Source organism: Octopus sinensis, linkage group LG21 (assembly GCF_006345805.1).
Source record: "Octopus sinensis linkage group LG21, ASM634580v1, whole genome shotgun sequence".
Classification (NCBI taxonomy): Eukaryota; Metazoa; Mollusca; class Cephalopoda; order Octopoda; family Octopodidae; genus Octopus; species Octopus sinensis.
The window spans coordinates 16,864,414-16,882,509 of NC_043017.1; the positions used below are offsets into that span (position 1 = coordinate 16,864,414).

An 18,096-nucleotide genomic window follows, 5' to 3' on the forward strand; every position below is an offset into this window, starting at 1 on the left:
ATTTTTCTTACAGTACGGAAGATATGAAGTCTTAAAAGTCTGAGGTGCATTCCAGAAGTTTTAAGACCTTTTTTAAGAGAAGCATTTATACCTGTCCTACATTATTTATTTCTTTACTGCCCACAAGGGGCTAAACATAGAGGGGACAAACAAGGACAGACAAAGGGATTAAGTCAATTACATCGACCCCAGTGCAAAGTGGTACTTTATTTATCGACCCCGAAAGGATGAAAGGCAAAGTCGACCTTGGCAGAATTTGAACTTGGAACATAACAACAGACAAAATACCGCCCCTATCCTACATTATTGTAATTTTAGTATATCATTACAATACATCCAATAAGCCGACCTGCCACCTTTCATTATTCCTGACTGAAGGAGAGAGCTGTAACAACTCTTTGAATACACTCTACTATACAATGCTTGTCACAGCCGGCTACTTTGCAGAATCCAGTTGGAACACTTTGAAGCTTTGCTACACAATGAAGTTTTGAGCAAAAACACTACAGAAACTTATGAAATGCTCCAGACTTGCATCTGGACTAACTTGTCTGAGCTGAACGTCTGTTTCTTGCTGACACAAGAGGTTCAGGGACAATAAGAAGGAAGACGAGAGACAACGAGAAGTGTGAAAGAGACAGCAGAACGTCAGAGTTGGTTGAGAAAATTTAGAATTTTCTGGATGAAGATTTTGGTGTGTCTAGCCAGACAATAAGCATAGTTTGGAGTGGATGTGGCTACTGTACACAGAATTATTCATGAAGATATGAATATACACAAAATTTGTACAAAGTTTGTTCCCAGGGTACTCGGTGACAAGCATCCTGATACCCAACTACTTGACAACAGAAAAAGTCTGAAAGTTTCTGAAACGCACCTTGTATGCAAACAAGAATACTTATCAATTAAAGATGTTTATACACTGCCTTTGTCAAGTCTTCTATAATAGGTTATTACTAACAACTACACAAATGAAACAATACAAACAATTGCATAAGCAAAATGATCAACCGCTGTCCGAGCAAGCATTCCGGTTTGAATTACCTTCATGCCAGATGTCTTACTAGAGTAGAGCTGACTAAATAATAAGTCAATAAGCAACTGCACAAATGAAACTATACTAATTGCATAAGCAAAACCACTGTCCAAGCAAGCATTCCAGTTTGAATTATCTTCATGCCAGATGTCCTACCTCAGCAGAGCCGACTGAATAAGTCAATATCAAATTGTTTGTTTTAACTAAATTCACTTGCAATTCACATTTACTCTTTACTCTCTTTTACTTGTTTCAGTCATTTGACTGCGGCCATGCTGGAGCACCACCTTTAATCGAGCAACTCGACCCCAGGACTTATTCTTTTGTAAGCCCAGTACTTATTCTATCGGTCTCTTTTGCCAAACCGCTAAGTAACGGGGACGTAAACACACCAGCATCAGTTGTCAAGCAATGCTAGGGGGACAAACACAGACACACAAACATACACACATATATACGACGGGCTTCTTTCAGTTTCTGTCTACCAAATCCACTCACAAGGCTTTGGTCGGCCCGAGGCTATAGTAGAAGACACTTGCCCAAGGTGCCACACAGTGGGACTGAACCCGGAACCATGTGGTTGGTAAACAAGCTATTTACCACACAGCCACTCCTAATTTGATAAACTCATTCCTTCAGCCCAGTGTCGGAGGACACGAAAAGATTATTAGCAGAGTCCCATTAAGTTAAAGTAATTCTTAAAAACGAGGGAAGAAAATCATACAACTCTGCTTCTGGTTACTGAAATAAAGTAATACCCATTAAACTTCACCATCAGCAAAGTGGTTCATCTAAAGAGTGATGAAGATTTTTTTACAGTGACCTTCCAGATGTAGAATCCATAAATATGTGCAGTAAATAATTCATAGCTGCACACATCTTTTCCCTATGATCATTCACTCATATTCAGAAATTCGTAGCAGTCACATGTTTTCCAAATAATTTCATTATTGTTAAGAGTTCAACACAGAGGTGAATTTGATTTCATCAAACTGTTTCTAAGCATAACTGCTTCCCAACCACATGGTTCTGGGTTCAGTCCCACTGCATGGCACCTCGGGCAAGTGTCTTCTGCTATAGTCTCAGGCTGACCAAAGCCTTGTGAGTGGATTTGGCAGATGGAACTTAAAGAAGCTCATTGTGCATATATATATATATATATATATATATATATATATATATATATATACATATATATATATATACATATGTATGTATGTATATATAGTTGAAATTTACAGAAAAACAAAAGACGAAGACAGGTGTATAAACAACAAGCAGGTGTATTAGTTTGACGCTTGGGTAGGTGAAAAAGTATTTTACATTTCGAGCCTAAGCTCTTCAACAGAAGGGAATAAGAGAAAATAAACAGAGAGAATAAAAAAAACTTGTGGATTTAGCGATCAAGCATGATGACTGGTTATTGTGTGCGTGTGTGTACCTACATATATATATATATATATATATGTGCATGTAAAATTCACACCATATTCACTAACTCACACACACACATTCACTCACACACATACACACACACAAGTACACGATGAACTTCGATGGCATTTCCGAGACATTTGAAAGCCTGTTTTTTTCTAGCTGATTACAGGTCATGTGATAGTCTCAGGCAGTTTTTGAAAATGCTCATATTTGAATGCAGTAACCGTCTTTCTACACTGCAGTTCTTGGTTTCTAGCTCTTCAGCAGTGACGGTCATGTCTGTACAGTGCCTTGTAAAACAGTGTCCTTTATATTGCAGTGATGGCTTTGTTTTGAACTCTGACCCTCAAATAAGCAGACAGTTCCCTGTATTGAAAGTTATTGATCACTATATTTTCTGCAGCTGCTATAAGCCTAAGTCATTTTGAGTGTAGAGCAATGTGTTCTTCGAGAAAGGTTTTCGGAGTATTCATCTACTTTAGACAACTGCACTTCATGATGCTGCAGATTTCGGTTTTCTTAACTGTGGCGCTTCCTTCCATGTTCAACTTGCTCACAGGATTTCCAAATTTCTAAGATAAAATCTTACAAAATATAAAAAATTTTTCCTGGCAACAATTTCATTATATAGAGATAAGCTTTGCCTGTATGAGTTATATCTATCGATCTATCTGTCTGTCTATCTATCAATCTGTGTGTGTGTGTGTGTTTTTGTGTCTGTGTTTGTCCCCCCTCTATTGCTTGACCACTGATGGCGGTGTGCTTACGTCCCTGTAACTTAGCGGTTCAGCAAAAGAGTCCAACAGAATAAGTACTAAGCTTACAAAGAATAGGTCCTGGTGTCGATTTCTTTTACTAAAACCCCGTTAAGGCAGTGCTCCAGCATGGCCACAGTCAAATGACTGGAATGTGTAAAAGAAGAAGAAAAGAAGAATGTGTTCAAGATAGGAAAAGAATAATTTAATAGAATTAGTTTCCCACCTTCCATCATTCACCCGCCTTAATAACAGTCAGTCCGTCTGTCAATATACCTGTTTGTGGACAATCAACACAGATAGAATGTTTAGCCTATTGTTTAATCATGAACAAAATAATACAAAAACTGTATACCTTAGAATTATATTATTCTGTGGGCCAATCTTTGTAGAAGAGAATCAAAAGCGTTAACCTCCAAATACATAAATAGTACTTACTTTAATAATTGTAAAAAGATGATGATACAGCAGAAAAATTGAAGCCAACTTCATATGAACTTTGAACAAAGAAGGACATGGCAAAATACTGAAGTTTCCACAGACTTAAAATGTTAGCTGTGCAGACATGGCCAACAACTGAGAGAGACATAACTGATGTCAGCAATCTGGTAGGAGTTGATTTTGTTTGTAATTAGTATCATTGTCTCTGTCAGCAGGAGAGTGAGAGGGGGGACTCTGACCAACCTGATTTCAAGTCAAAATTAGATCCTGGGAGTGCTAATTACCAAACTGTTGGACTGGGGGTAAGGTGGGTGGAGGAGGAATTTTCAATGTCAAACATGAATAAACTGAAGGAAAAGGACAAAAAACAAAAATTTCTTGACTGGTGAGTGGCCTGCTGTTTCTGGTAAGTAAATTACCAGGTAATCTGTCCTCAAAGCCAGACAAAAATAGTTGAAGAAAAAACAAACACACACACACACACACACAATACTAATAAAAAAAAAACACAAAAAGCAATGAATTGGCCAGATGAGCAGTTAGTAAACCTTTGCTGTTAAATTATTCACCCAAGGAAAATAAACATTAAAAAATATAAATAAATGAGAGTTCTTTTAAGAAAGCAAAAAAAAAATAAAAAAAGTAGCAGAAACAAAGCAGCAACTTAAATGAACATTGAAAATGTGCTGTGAGTCATGTTTGAGAAAACAATAGGAAGAATGAAAGACAGAAAGAGAGAGAGGGCAGGTAGACAGGTAGAATGAGGGTGTAGACAGACAGACAGACAGACAGAGAGAGAAGGAAGAAGAGATAAAGGAAAGACAACCCTCAGAAGTATACAGAGAAACAGAGGAATTTAGGCACTATTTTGAACATCTGGAATAAAGCAATGTGCTTTGCCTAGTGACCATTACTCCACAGAAACATTAGAATAGGAAGAGCAACAAGTAACAAAGACAAAACAATAAAAACCCCTAAAAGACTGCTTAAAACTTGTATGTCATTAAATGTAAACAAAGAGCAAAGTGTAAACAGAAAAAGAAGGCTGCTTGGGTAGAACTGGGAATATGTAACCTCACAGAAGACAAAGACAGACTGTGTAAAAGACTGGCTGTGAATCAGGGAAAATTGGATCTCATATATATTGACATGTACAGAGAACTACTTTACTGAAATTCCAGCAAGCCCAGATTACTATGAAGAATGAACACACACACACACACACATATACTCTCTCTTTCTTTTCTCTTTTACTTGTTTCAGTCATTTGACTGCAGCCATGCTGGAGCACCGCCTTTAGTCGAGCAAATCGACCCCAGGACTTATTCTTTGTAAGCCCAGTACTTATTCTATCGGTCTCTTTTGTCGAACCGCTATGTTATGGGGATGTAAACACACCAGCATCAGCTTTAGTCGAGCAATGCTAGAGGGACAAACACAGACACACAAACATACACACACAAATATATATATACATACATATATACAATGGGCTTCTTTCAGTTTCCGTCTACCAAATCCACTCACAAGGCTTTGGTCGGCCCGAGGCTATAGTAGAAGACACTTGCCCAAAGTGTCACACAGTGGGACTGAACCCGGAACCATGTGGTTGGTAAGCAAGCTACTTACCACACAGCCACTCCTGCGCCTATATATATAAATTTATTTCTTTACTACTCACAAGGAGCTAAACACAGAGAGGACAAACAAGGACAGACAAACGGATTAAGTCGATTACATCGACCCCAGTGCATAACTGGTACTTAATTTATCGACCCCCGAAAGGATGAAAGGCAAAGTCGACCTCGGCAGAATTGGAACTCGGAACGTAACGACAGACGAAATACGGCTACGCATTTTGCCCAGCATGCTAACGTTTCTGCCAACTCGATATATATAAATTGATGTTAAATGCTGGGCCCGATTTCACTGGGCCCCAAGTATTAACAAATGAGCACCCCCCCTCCTACACTTTCTACATCTCTCTTCTATTACTAACACATTCACTTCTGCTCTCCTGAACTTGCTACCTACTAGCTATGCACACTCTCTTCACTGGGGGGGGTGCACCCCTTCTCCACCCTGTGTACTGTGTCTCACCTCCCAGATCCTGCACTAAACATTTTACCCAATCCTTCTTTCCACAACTGTAACCCTTTAGAATTCTTTCTTTAAAAACTTCTTTTTTCTGCACTTCATGTTTAAACTGAGCATCATCATCATCATCAACCACACCATTTTAGAGAGATCTTTCACCCTCCAGCATCCAGAGTATTCTACCAAATATAATGCTTCCATTCATCATCATTGTTTAACGTCCATTTTCCGCGCTAGCACGGGTTGGACGGTTCGACTGGGGTCTGGGAAGCCAGGGGCTGCACCAGGCTCCAGTCTGATCTGGCAGTGTTTCTACAGCTGGATGCCCTTCCTAACGCCAACCACTCCGCGAGTGTAGTGGGTGCTTTTTACGTGCCACCTGCCACGATCGGTTGGTGCTTTTAACGTGTCACTGGCACGGAAGCCAGCCAAGGCGGCGCTGGCAACGGCCACATTCGGATGGTGCTTTTTATGTGCCACCGGCACAGAAGCCAGTCGGGGCGGCGCTAGCATCGGCCACGTTCGGATGGTGCTTTTTATGAAGACATGGGATGAGCTTCCATTATTTTTAATTAATCAAATGATTGAAACAAGATAAAAAATGACTTTGTGGAATAAGTATGAGAGGCCAGATCTGGCCAGCTTGAGCCAAAAGCAGGTAGAAGAATATTTGGGCCCCGATATGGCCAGTTTAAATGCTAACGTGTCAAAGGTCATAGGTATCTCTCATCTCTTCTAACTTATTAAAGAAAAGTCCACACAAATTACAGAATTAGCAGAACATTGGAATGGGTGAGTGGGTGGGGGGCATAAAATATAAAAAATAAAATCCCAATTACTGCTTTTTTTTTTCTTTGCAGAACACCCAATACAAATTAATAACTGAGTTATAAGGCTTCCGTACCAGTGGCATGTAAGAGGCACCATTTGAGCGGGATCGTTACCAGCATCACCTGACTGGCACCTGTGCCATTGGCATGTGTAAAAAGATTCGAGCAAGGGTCATTGCCAGTACCGCCTGACTGGCCCCCGTGCCGGTGGCATGTAAAAGCACCCACTACACTCTCGGAGTGGTTGGCATTAGGAAGGGCATCCAGCTGTAGAAACTGCCAGATCAAGACTGGAGCCTGGTGCAGCCATCTGGTTCGCAATCCCTCAGTCAAACCGTCCAACCCATGCTAGCATGGAAAGCGGACGTTAAACGATGATGATGATGATTGTGAGGAAACTGTCAAAAACGTTTTCAGGTGACTTCTGAAGAAATCGCCAGACAAATAAAAAAAGCGACATAGGTAACTTAATTATATACTGTAAGTGCTGAACAACAGAGACGTGATGAGTGTCATAGGTAAATAGAAAGATGAGACAAAGAGAATGAGGGGAGATGAACAATTAAAAGAAGGTAAGAAAGATGTCAGAGGGATAGAGAAAAGGGGATAAAAAGGGGGAAAAAGTTACTCAAAGTCAAGTAGCATAAGAAGCAGAGATTAAGGAGGCAGTCAGAGAGAGAGAGAAAAAAATATTCACAGGTCATATGAAAGAAGGAAAAAATGAAAGGGAACGAAATATTTTTTAGATCCTTAAGAGAGAGGGGACAGAAGGGGAGAAAGAGTTGCCATACATCAACAGTAATTATGTTCAAAAGTCACCAAAATCAAATACGAGTGAATGAACAAGAGTAATGGTATACTCTTTTACTTGTTTCAGTCATTTGACTGCGGCCATGCTGGAGCACCGCCTTTAGTCGAGCAACTCGACCCCGGGACTTATTCTTTTTGTAAGCCCAGTACTTATTCTATCGGTCTCTTTTTGCCGAACCGCTAAGTGACGGGGACGTAAACACACCAGCATCGGTTGTCAAGCAATGCTAGGGGAACAAACACAGACACACAAACACACACACATACATATATAAGACAGGCTTCTTTCAGTTTCCATCTACCAAATCCACTCACAAGGCATTGGTCGGCCCGGGGCTATAGTAGAAGACACTTGCCCAAGATGCCACTTGCCCAAGCTACTTACCACACAGCCACTCCTACTAGGAGAAATAACATGCTCTAAATGATTTTGTACTTCTTAAATATATTACTTCGTTATGTCATAATTTAATAAGGTAATGCATAATTCAAGAAAAATTTTACTACTATTTCTGTTAGCTTAAGTGACCAAACAGAAGTGTTATTTCATTGGCTTCTGAATTGACCAATGGTGAAAGGTGTTACAGTAGTGACCATACAGTCTTTTTGTATATCAGGAAGTACACAGTTCTATAAAGTTCTTTTATTTTTAAATGACTCAAAATTCAGAGATTTGACTGTTATTTCTAGCAGGTCAAACAATCATGAACAAGCTCCTTTGCTGAATACACACTAGTATCGCTTACATGAGGGGGAAATAGTGTTTAGACAGCAATGCAGCAGGAAGAGCAGCCAATAGTTTTGTCTGTATGAAAACAACCCTCTCACACACTTTCTATTAAATTTCATCTGAGAGGAGGAGGGTGAGGTGACAGGTAAGGTATGATATATATAAATCTGAAGTTGTCTGTGTATGGCAGGTTTGGTAGCCCTCAACAAACACTATCTCCTCCGAGACGCTGCGGCGCAAGTTGACCAAAATTGAGAGTATGATAGAAGAAGGCTTGCTCTTCCTTCCGTGGAAGAAAAAATTCAAATCGGACCATGTTAACACCAAGAATTATTTACATCAAAAAGGTGCTTTTTTTTCTATGAAAGTCCCTATTTTTACGATTTTTTGACTGCTGTGTCGCCATTTTTCGGTGTATTTTAACCAGAAAAATATTCACTTAAAGAGAATAACAAGCGACATAATGCTAAATTTTTACTTTTCAAAAATTCCAATTCTAAAGGGTCGAAACAAACCCGAGCAACGCCGGGCAATACTGCTAGTGTATGATATTTGTAACTTAGAGATGGTCTGATAGGTATTAAGTAACATATATCAATATTTTTACTTAGGATCTGTTATAAGAATTAACAGAATGAGGGTGGAAAATATCCAGACATGCTGCATTAAAAAATAAGTGGTAAAGTTGGTGCTAACATAATGTAACGAGCAAAGAAATATTAATTGATTAAGATTACGAGAGACAAGAAAAACAAATAATTAATTTTACAATTTATTCTGGCCATGAAAAGAAAGAGAGAAAACTCCAAAATTTTAATTAATTTTAATTAATTAAAAACAGAATGCAATGAGTGAGTCTGCGATATAGACATCAAATTTAGCTCAAAAACATTAGATGTATTAGCATCAACTTTACTATTTATGTTTTCAAAAAGCATTCAACTCTTGGTATTTTTTCTGTCGCTATTTCAAGCTATTAAACCACCCTGTATTTATTTACTAAAACTTAATATATCTCTACTAGCACTATGACCCGGCAACGCTGGGTCATAGTGCTAGTGCATGCATATACAGCTGCGTACGTGCGCACATACACGCGAGTACTGTCCAAATCTCCGACCAATCACATACAGCTAGATGGCATTCAATTGGCGTATCAAGTTTCAGGCATTTTGATTGGGTTTTGGATAGAAAATTCACAAAAGAAGCCCGTCGTATATACGTATATATATATGTGTATGTGTGTGTGTTTGTGTGTCTGTGTTTGTCCCCCCAAGCACTGCTTGACAACCGATGCTGGTGTGATTATGTCCCTGTTACTTAGCGGTTCGGCAAAAGAGACCGATAGAATAAGTACTGGGCTTACAAAAGAATAAGTCCCGGGGTCAAGTTGCTCGGTTAAAGGCGGTGCTCCAGCATGGCCGCAGTCAAATGACTGAAACAAGTAAAAGAGTAAGAGTAAAAAAGTTACTTCTATTGATTTTTTAATGGTTTTGCGGGGTGACTGGGGAAATGTAAAGATGTGCACGACCACCCTTGGACGGTTTTGAATGACCATGGAAAGTGCGAGCCCTCTAACTGAAAAATTGTGGATTTGTATAAAAGATACACAGACAGACATTTTGCCGTTTATATATAGAGAGATTACTGGCAAGACTGCTTTGCTGAGGAGATTCTAGTTTGGTAGAAGGAAATATACAGAAGCTCATCACACACAGGCACTCACTCGTGTGTGTGTGTGTGTGTGTGTGTGTGTGTGTGTGTGTGTGTGTGTGTGTGTGTGTGGTGTGTGTGTGTGTGTGTGTGTGTGTGTGTGTGTGTGTGTGTGTGTGTGTGTGTGTGTGTGTGTGTGTGGTGTGTGTGTGTGTGTTGTGTGTGTGTGTGTGTGTGTGTTGTGTGTGTGTGTGTGTGTGTGTTGTGTGTGTGTGGTGTGTGTGGTGTGTGTGTGTGTGTGTGTGTGTGTGTGGTGTGTGTGTGTGTGTGTGTGTTGTGTGTGTGTGTGTGTGTGTGTGGTGTGTGTGTGTTGTGTGTGTGTGTGTGTGTGTGTGTGTGTGTGTGTGGTGTGTTGTGTGTGTGTGTGTGGGTGTGTGTGTGTGTGTGTTGTGGGTGTGGTGTGTGTGTGTGTGTGTGTGGGTGTGTGTGTGTGTGTGTGTGTGTGTGTGTGTGTGTGTGTGTGTGTGTGTGTGCAGATGTGTCCAGCTCTACATTTATGTTTACCAATTTAAAATCAGATGTAAAAAACCAGTTGCTGTGTCAAAAAGGGAATTCAGCCATTTCAAAAGCAAGAAAACTTCAGCAAAAGCTACACGACAGTGGCATCAGGTGTGACATGCAGAACATCATATAACTTGCTTTGTTCCTCTCTTTCATTTATTTTGACAGGCGCAGGAGTGGCTGTGTGGTTAGTAGCTTGCTAACCAACCACAAGGTTCCGGGTTCAGTCCCACTGCGTGGCATCTTGGGCAGGTGTCCTCTGCTTATAGCTCCGGGCCGACCAATGCCTTGTGAGTGGATTTGGTAGACGGAAACTAAATGAAGCATGTCATATATATATATATATATATGTATGTGTGTGTGTATATGTTTGTGTGTCTGTGTTTGTCCCCCTAGCATTGCTTGACAACCGATGCTGGTGTGTTTACGTCCCCGTTACTTAGCGGTTCAGCAAAAGAGACCGATAGAATAAGTACTGGGCTTACAAAGAATAAGTCCCAGGGTCGATTTGCTCGACTAAAGGCGGTGCTCCAGCATGGCCGCAGTCAAATGACTGAAACAAGTAAAAGAGTAAAGAGTACGCATTGTGTTTTTATTTTCCGCTCCCATTTTATTTTGCGAGGCACAATGCGATTTTACCCTAACATTTTATGAATTCAGTGCGCATATGTGCATTTGCGTGTCCATACTTCTCTTTCTGGTTCCTCCTCAGAACTGTTTACAGATTACAACCTTCTCACGAAACATGCTCCGATGGTTGTGAAATAAACTCCAAACTGAAATATGTGTATTTATTTCAAAGTTTTCAAAATTCTTTGAATGGTAAAACTTTCAAAAATGATGACGACCTGAAATCACACTTCAGTTTTTTGGTTGATAAGAACCAGAAGTTCTATGAGTGCAGAATCCTGAAGTTGCCAGAAAGATGGCAAAACGTCATCAAGCAAAATGGAAAATATATAACTGATTAAAGTTCATTCTTCGTATGAAAAAAAAAGAATGACATTTCACACTAAAAAACTAAAATTACTTTCTTGTCAACCCAATAGTAATAACGAATACACACATGCGTGTGTGCCGCCATCATCATCATCAGTCATTTTAGCATCTGCTTTTCCATGTTGCATGTGTCAGGTGGAATTCATTGAGGCAGGTTTTTTTACAGCTGGATACTCTTCCTGTCAGCAACCTTCGCTTATTTCCAAGCAAGATATTTCCTCTTTGCCAGATTATGTTACCACGGAAGACTGGAATCAAACAACACCATTTGTATGACAGTGACACCTTGTTTACAACAATTATGCAACCTGAAGATGCTCGACCTTTATTCTCTAGAAAAAATAATGGTGAGACCCATATTGGAGAACGGGATTCAAGCCTTCTCTTCTTATCTCCTCAAAGACATACAGCATCTCGAAAGAGTCCAGAAGCTGGCTACCCGCATGGTTCTTGGTCTCAAGAATTTGTCTTATGAAGAAAGGCTGAAGACACTCGACCTTTATTCTCTAGAAAAACGACAACGCCATGGTGATCTCATTCTTGCTCACAACATCATAAGCGGAAAGTGTAACCTCTCGAAAGAGCTGTTCTTCACTCCTGCTCCAGAGCATCGGCTGCGGGGTCACTCCGAAAAGCTCTATCTGTGACGATTTCATCTCAATCGAAGGAGAGGGGCTTTCTCTGTCCGGGCTGCGGATCCGTGGAACAAGCTGCCGGACGAGATAGTGAAGATGCCGACGACCGCTCGGTTCAAAGTCTCTCTTGACCAGAAATGGCCTGAACTCTTTGCATGAACACCCTCCCTGTACATAACTCCATGTCCCCCTACATGGCCTTGCTTTTTGCTTTTTGAGCCAAAAAATTAACTTCACTTAAGAACACACACACACACAAAATGGACATCTTTCAGTTCCCATCTGCTAATTTCCCTTACAAGGATTTGGTCAACCCAGGATTATAGAAAAAGACACTTGCTCAAGATTCCATTCAGTGAAACTGAACCCAAAGTCATGTCGTTGGAAACAAACTTTTAACAACACAGCTATGCGTGTGTGTGTGTGTGCACATGCACATACTCTCTTTTATTTGTTTCAGTCATTTGACTGTGGCCATGCTGGAGCACCGCCTTTAGTCGAGCAGATCGACCCCAGGACTTATTCTTTGTAAGCCCAGTACTTATTCTATCGGTTTCTTTTGCCAAACCGCTAAGTGATGGGGACGTAAACACACCAGCATCGGTTGTCAAGCAACGCTAGGGGGACAAACACAGACACACAAACATATACACACACATACATATATATATATATATATATATATATATATATATATATATATATATATATATATACACACATATACGACAGGCTTCTTTCAGTTTCCGTCTACCAAATCCACTCACAAGGCATTGGTCGGCCCGGGGCTATAGCAGAAGACACTTGCCCAAGATGCCACGCAGTGGGACTGAACCCGGAACCATGTGGTTGGTAAGCAAGCTGCTTACCACACAACCACTCCTGCGCCTATGTGTAAGTAAATAACATAAAAAGCACTGTGTATGCCTACTATGCTTCATGCATAATAGCGCTCTTGTTTCTTTACAGCTACATGTAGTTATAAGCCCACACAACCTTTTAATTTCTATTCAAAAAAAGGTTTTTTTTTTTTTTGTCACTTAGAGGAGGAAAGGCAGTATTCATCACCCTATTAGGGGTTATAGTAGAAGACATTTGCCCAAAGTGGGATTAAACTTGAAATCCCATAGTTGCAAAATCAACGCTTGTGCCCATCTTTATAATACTAAAATTCAAAGACTACTTCATTGGTTTCTGTGAAATCAGATTTTCAAGAAAACAATTCATTGCAATGATAAAATGTTTCAACTAATTTAATCTTGCAGATAAAGCCTTTTGCCTGAACCTTAGAATTCACAAAAAGGATTTTGTTCTTTATCAAATAAAAAAAAAATTCTCTCTATTGCTGGTGAGAGCATCATTAAATAATGGGTGTGCAGAAGAAAAAACATCACACCAACACATGAATGCACAGACATATGTATGTGATGGACTCTTCAGTTGGTTTCAATGTTTAAGGATCTGGACAACCCACACTTTCTTTGTTAGTCACAACGCTCATGTCAAATGTGACGTTTGAGTCCTGCTAACAATCTACTCTAAGAAGGCCACAGATGTTGCAAGCATGAGGATTACAGGTCAGTGCAGGCCATGTATTTGCAGCCTCTTTTGCTTTGCTCCCTTCAGCCAGATAATGCTGGTTGAAACAAGGTCTCTTACACCATTTTGACACAATCGTCTCCATTTTGTTTTTATATATATGTATATATATCACAGTCACCGTCACCGACCAAGCTATCAGATGTTACTACACATCGCTGGTCACAATGCGCTTCACATTGTTTTAGCCTTCAAATGACGCCACCCCGCTGGCTAAGCGAGCAGGCCAACAGAGGAAAGGGTGAGAGAAAGTTGCGGTGAAAGGGTACAGCAGGGAGCACCAGCACCACCACCCCCTGCTGGAGCCTCATGGAGCTTCAGGTGTTTACGCTCAATAAACACTCACAACGCCCGGTCTGGGAATCGAAACTGCGATCCTCCGACCGCGAGTCCACTGCCCTAACCACTGGGCCATTGTGCCTCCACGTGTGTGTGTGTGTGTGTGTGTATATATATATATATATATAAATATACATATATATATATACACACACACACCCACACACAAGATTTTAAAAGATTCATATCAAAGGCGTGTACACACAGACACACACAAATTTGTTCTGCACTATAAAACATAATTTTCTCAGTTATGAATAAAAAGAGTTTTACATAGGTCTCTCTCTTTCACACTATACCTGTGTGTGTGTGTGTGTGTGTGTGTGTGTGTGTGTGTGTGTGTGTCTATGCACACGCATGTATTCACGTGTTTACACATAATGTTTCTCGCTAAGAGAAAGAAAACAGTTTAGTGACCTGGGTGGGAGGAATACAGTGATAAAACAAAAAGTACAGAGCTATAAGAATAAGAGTGAAAAAGGAGAGACTGCTACAAAGAAGATCAATGCTTGCTTACCACCAGACCACAAACAACCACCATTAACGAATCAACAACATCTGACAACAAGCAATAACGACTCGTGTACCTGATGACCTCATACACCCATATAACGAAGCAATTCAACTGGTTTGTTTATGAGTTTGTGGGGTTTTGTTTGCACTTTTTTCTCAAAAATCAGTTCAGTTATTTTAGCTGTGGTGTGCCAGTTTGGATTGATGCGTGGATTTATTTCTTTTTGTTCAAATTCAGATGAAATAAAGCTGGAAAAATTTCAGAACTGACTGTATACAGATACATTTAATTATGAAATTAAATTCAACACATAGTGTAGTAGTCAGGGAGAGTGGAGGCGCAATGGCCCAGTGGTTAGGGCAGCGGACTCGCGGTCGTAGGATCGCGGTTTCGATTCCCAGACCGGGCGTTGTGAGTGTTTATTGAGCGAAAACGCCTAAAGCTCCACGAGGCTCCGGCAGGGATGGTGGTGATCCTGCTGTACTCTTTCACCACAACTTTCTCTCACTCTAACTTCCTGTTTCTGTTGTACCTGTATTTCAAAGGGCCGGCTTTGTCACTCTCTGTGTCACGCTGAATATCCCCGAGAACTACGTTAAGAGTACACGTGTCTGTGGAGTGCTCAGCCACTTACACGTTAATTTCACGAGCAGGCTGTTCTGTTGATCGGATCAACCGGAACCCTCATGTTCGTAACCGACGGTGTGCTTCCCTCCATTCAGGGAGAGTAGTTCATCTAGAATCTAGGGTCCTGTCCATTGACATGTTGCTCCAACTTCTAGGCAACCATTAAATGAGTATCATGTGGGATTCATCATCATCATCATCGTTTAACGTCTGCTTTCCATGCTAGCATGCGTTGGACGGTTTGACTGAGGGATGGCGAACCAGATGGCTGCACCAGGCTCCAGTCTTGATTTGGCTGAGTTTCTACAACTGGATGCTCTTCCTAACGCCAACCACTCCGAGAGTGTAGTGGGTGCTTTTAAAGTGCCACCAGCACGAGGGCCAGTCTGGCGGTACTGGCAACGGCCACGCTCAAATGGTGCTTTTTATGTGCCACCTGCACAGGAGTCAGTCCAGCAGCACTGGCAACGACCTCGCTTGAATGTTTTGTTCACGTGCCACCGGCACAAGTGCCAGTGAGGTGACACTGACAACGATCACACTCAAATGGTGCTCTTTACGTGCCAGACAGCTGCTCTGGCAGTGATCCTGCTTGGATGGAGCTGTTAGCGCTCCACTGGCACAGGTGCCAGTCATCGAATTTGGTGCAATTTCGATTAACCCTTTGCTTTTGGTCCTCCAATGATTTTGTTACAATACAGTAATCCGGCAGTTCGGATGGATGATGCACCCTTAAGAGTTGCACAGTACTGTCTTTTATGAACCATCAAGCGAAAGAGTTTTACGACTACAAATTCCCCATAGAAGATATCAATTGCCGCCAATTGGCTCTAGCGTTTGTAGGAATACTTCACTGAAATGTGTTGATGTTCAACTAGAGAGCTAGCTTATACCTGTCGCCCATGCATCACCAATTCTGTCACATTTATTTTTTTCTCTCTTGAACTCAAGCTGATAGGTGAGAAAGGGAAATTTAAGAAAACATTTTTTGGCCTCCCAGTTTTGGCTGATGGGAAATCTCTAGGACCAAAGCTTGTCACTCTTCAAAGTAAATAATCTACTATAAATGAATCTTTGGAAAAACTTTTTTTTTTTTTCAACCAGAAGACAGAAGTTACCGACACTTGAATTAGTGTAACCATACCACATCTGGAAATACCAAAGCATACGGTTATTCTAAATTGTAAATAATCTTACTGATATTTTACTTCATTATCTCTCTCTATATAAAGCTGAAGTTGTCTGCGTATGGTAGGTTTGGTAGCCTTCAACTAACACTATCTCCTTCGAGACCCTGCGGCGCAAGTTGACCAAAATTGAGAGTATGATAGAAGAAGGCTTGCTCTTCCTTCCATGGAAGAAAAAATTCAAATCGGACCATGTTAACACCAAAAGTTATTTACATCAAAAAGGTGCTTTTTTCTATGTAAATACCTATTTTTTACGATTTTTTTTACTGCTGTGTCGCCATTTTTCGGTGTATTTCAACCAGAAAAATGTTCACTTAAAGAGAATAACTAGCTACATAATGCAAAATTTTTACTTTACAAAAATTCCAATTCTAAAGGGTCGAAACAAACCCGAGCAACGCCAGGCGATACTGCTAGTTAAAGTTATAATCAGAGTCAGTATAATTGAAGTAGGTGTGATTATGCCAGACCAAATGTACAAGGATAATGTGTCTTTTTTAGGGTGGGGCTTAATAAAACAACAGGGAAAATAAACTGCTGGGAGAAAAGGCACATAAGAGGAATCTTGAGGTAGTAACCACATTCACATTAAAAAAAAAATGTAATCTATAAGAAAATTACAATAAAATAATAAGATGGTTGTTATTAACGCTATAAATTAAACATCAAGTTACTGTTAAGATATCAAAGTTTATCCCACATAAATAGCAAACTTGTGTGTAAAATGTGTCTCCAAAGTAATAACAGACATTCTTTGAAGTTAATAATTACCTTCCAGCCGAAGGAAAGAACGGAAAATTTTGTGTGAATGTAAACAAGCATCTAAATGAGAATTCCTCACCCCCAAAGATTATAGTTGTTGTGGATTAAATAAAAGAGGGCAGAATAGGTGGGGTTTTTTTTTTAATTTTTATTTTTCAATTTTTTGATAACTAATAGCAAGACCCATAATGTTATATGATAAACAACACCATTATAATAATGAGTGACAGCAGTGAGGGATGAACAGAAATATATTTTGCCTACAGAAAGGAATGGTGGCAATGGCAAGCTGGCAAAAATGTTAACACGTCGGGCGAAATGTTTAGCGGTATTTCGTCTGCCGTTACGTTCCGAGTTCAAATTCTGCTGAGGTCGACTTTGCCTTTCATCCTTTCGGGGTCGATAAACTAAATACCAGTTACGTACTGGGGTCGATGTAATCGACTTAATCCGTTTGTCTGTCCTTGTTTGTCCCCTCTGTGTTTAGCCCCTTGTGGGCAATAAAGAAATAAGAAAGGAATGGTGGAAACAAGTGGGAAGGAGAGAGAGAGAGAGTGAGAGACGAAACAGAGAGTAAGAGAGATAGTGTGTGTGTGTGTGTGTTTGTACCACGGAATGATCTCACTACACATTACCATTATAACTATTATAGTAAAAAAAAAATGTCAGGCTGAATGCTTGACAATATTTTGTCACTTTATAATGAAGTTGAAAGTCAGTAGTAGTTCTGTCAATGTCATTATTCCTTTCAAATACCTGGCCTTGTACCCAGGTAAGAAATGATTAATATCCTATTGGCAAAATTTTATGAGAAAAATGCTTTGCAATATTTGTTCCAGCTCTTTACATTCTGAGTTCAAGTTCAAACAGGATTTGCTTTTAATCTCTTCAGAGTGCATTAAATAAAGTACAGAAGTTGATGGGATTGACTATGCCCCTCCCCTCAACTTACTGGCCATATGCCAAAGTCAGAAATCTCCATTATTCTTGCTGGCCATCTTCACATTCTGAGTTCAAATTCCACTGAGGTTGACTTTGCCTTTCATCCTTTCGGGGTCAATAAAATAAGTACCAGTTGAAC

At 40.2% G+C, this 18,096-nt stretch overlaps 1 protein-coding gene across 25 annotated transcripts in view; it reads right to left on the bottom strand.

Moving 5' to 3' along the window:
• Window positions 1-18,096, bottom strand: part of LOC115222779 (ensconsin) — a 208,056-nt gene that overhangs the window by 136,845 nt on the left and 53,115 nt on the right. The window contains exon 1 of one of the 25 annotated variants that reach the window (XM_036511855.1): window positions 3,667-3,687. The exons of the other annotated variants lie outside the window; for them this stretch is intronic. The gene's annotated coding sequence lies outside the window, so the exon portion shown is untranslated. Of the gene's footprint in view, window positions 1-3,666; window positions 3,688-18,096 lie in introns of those variants that run through there. 25 annotated transcript variants of the gene reach the window in all.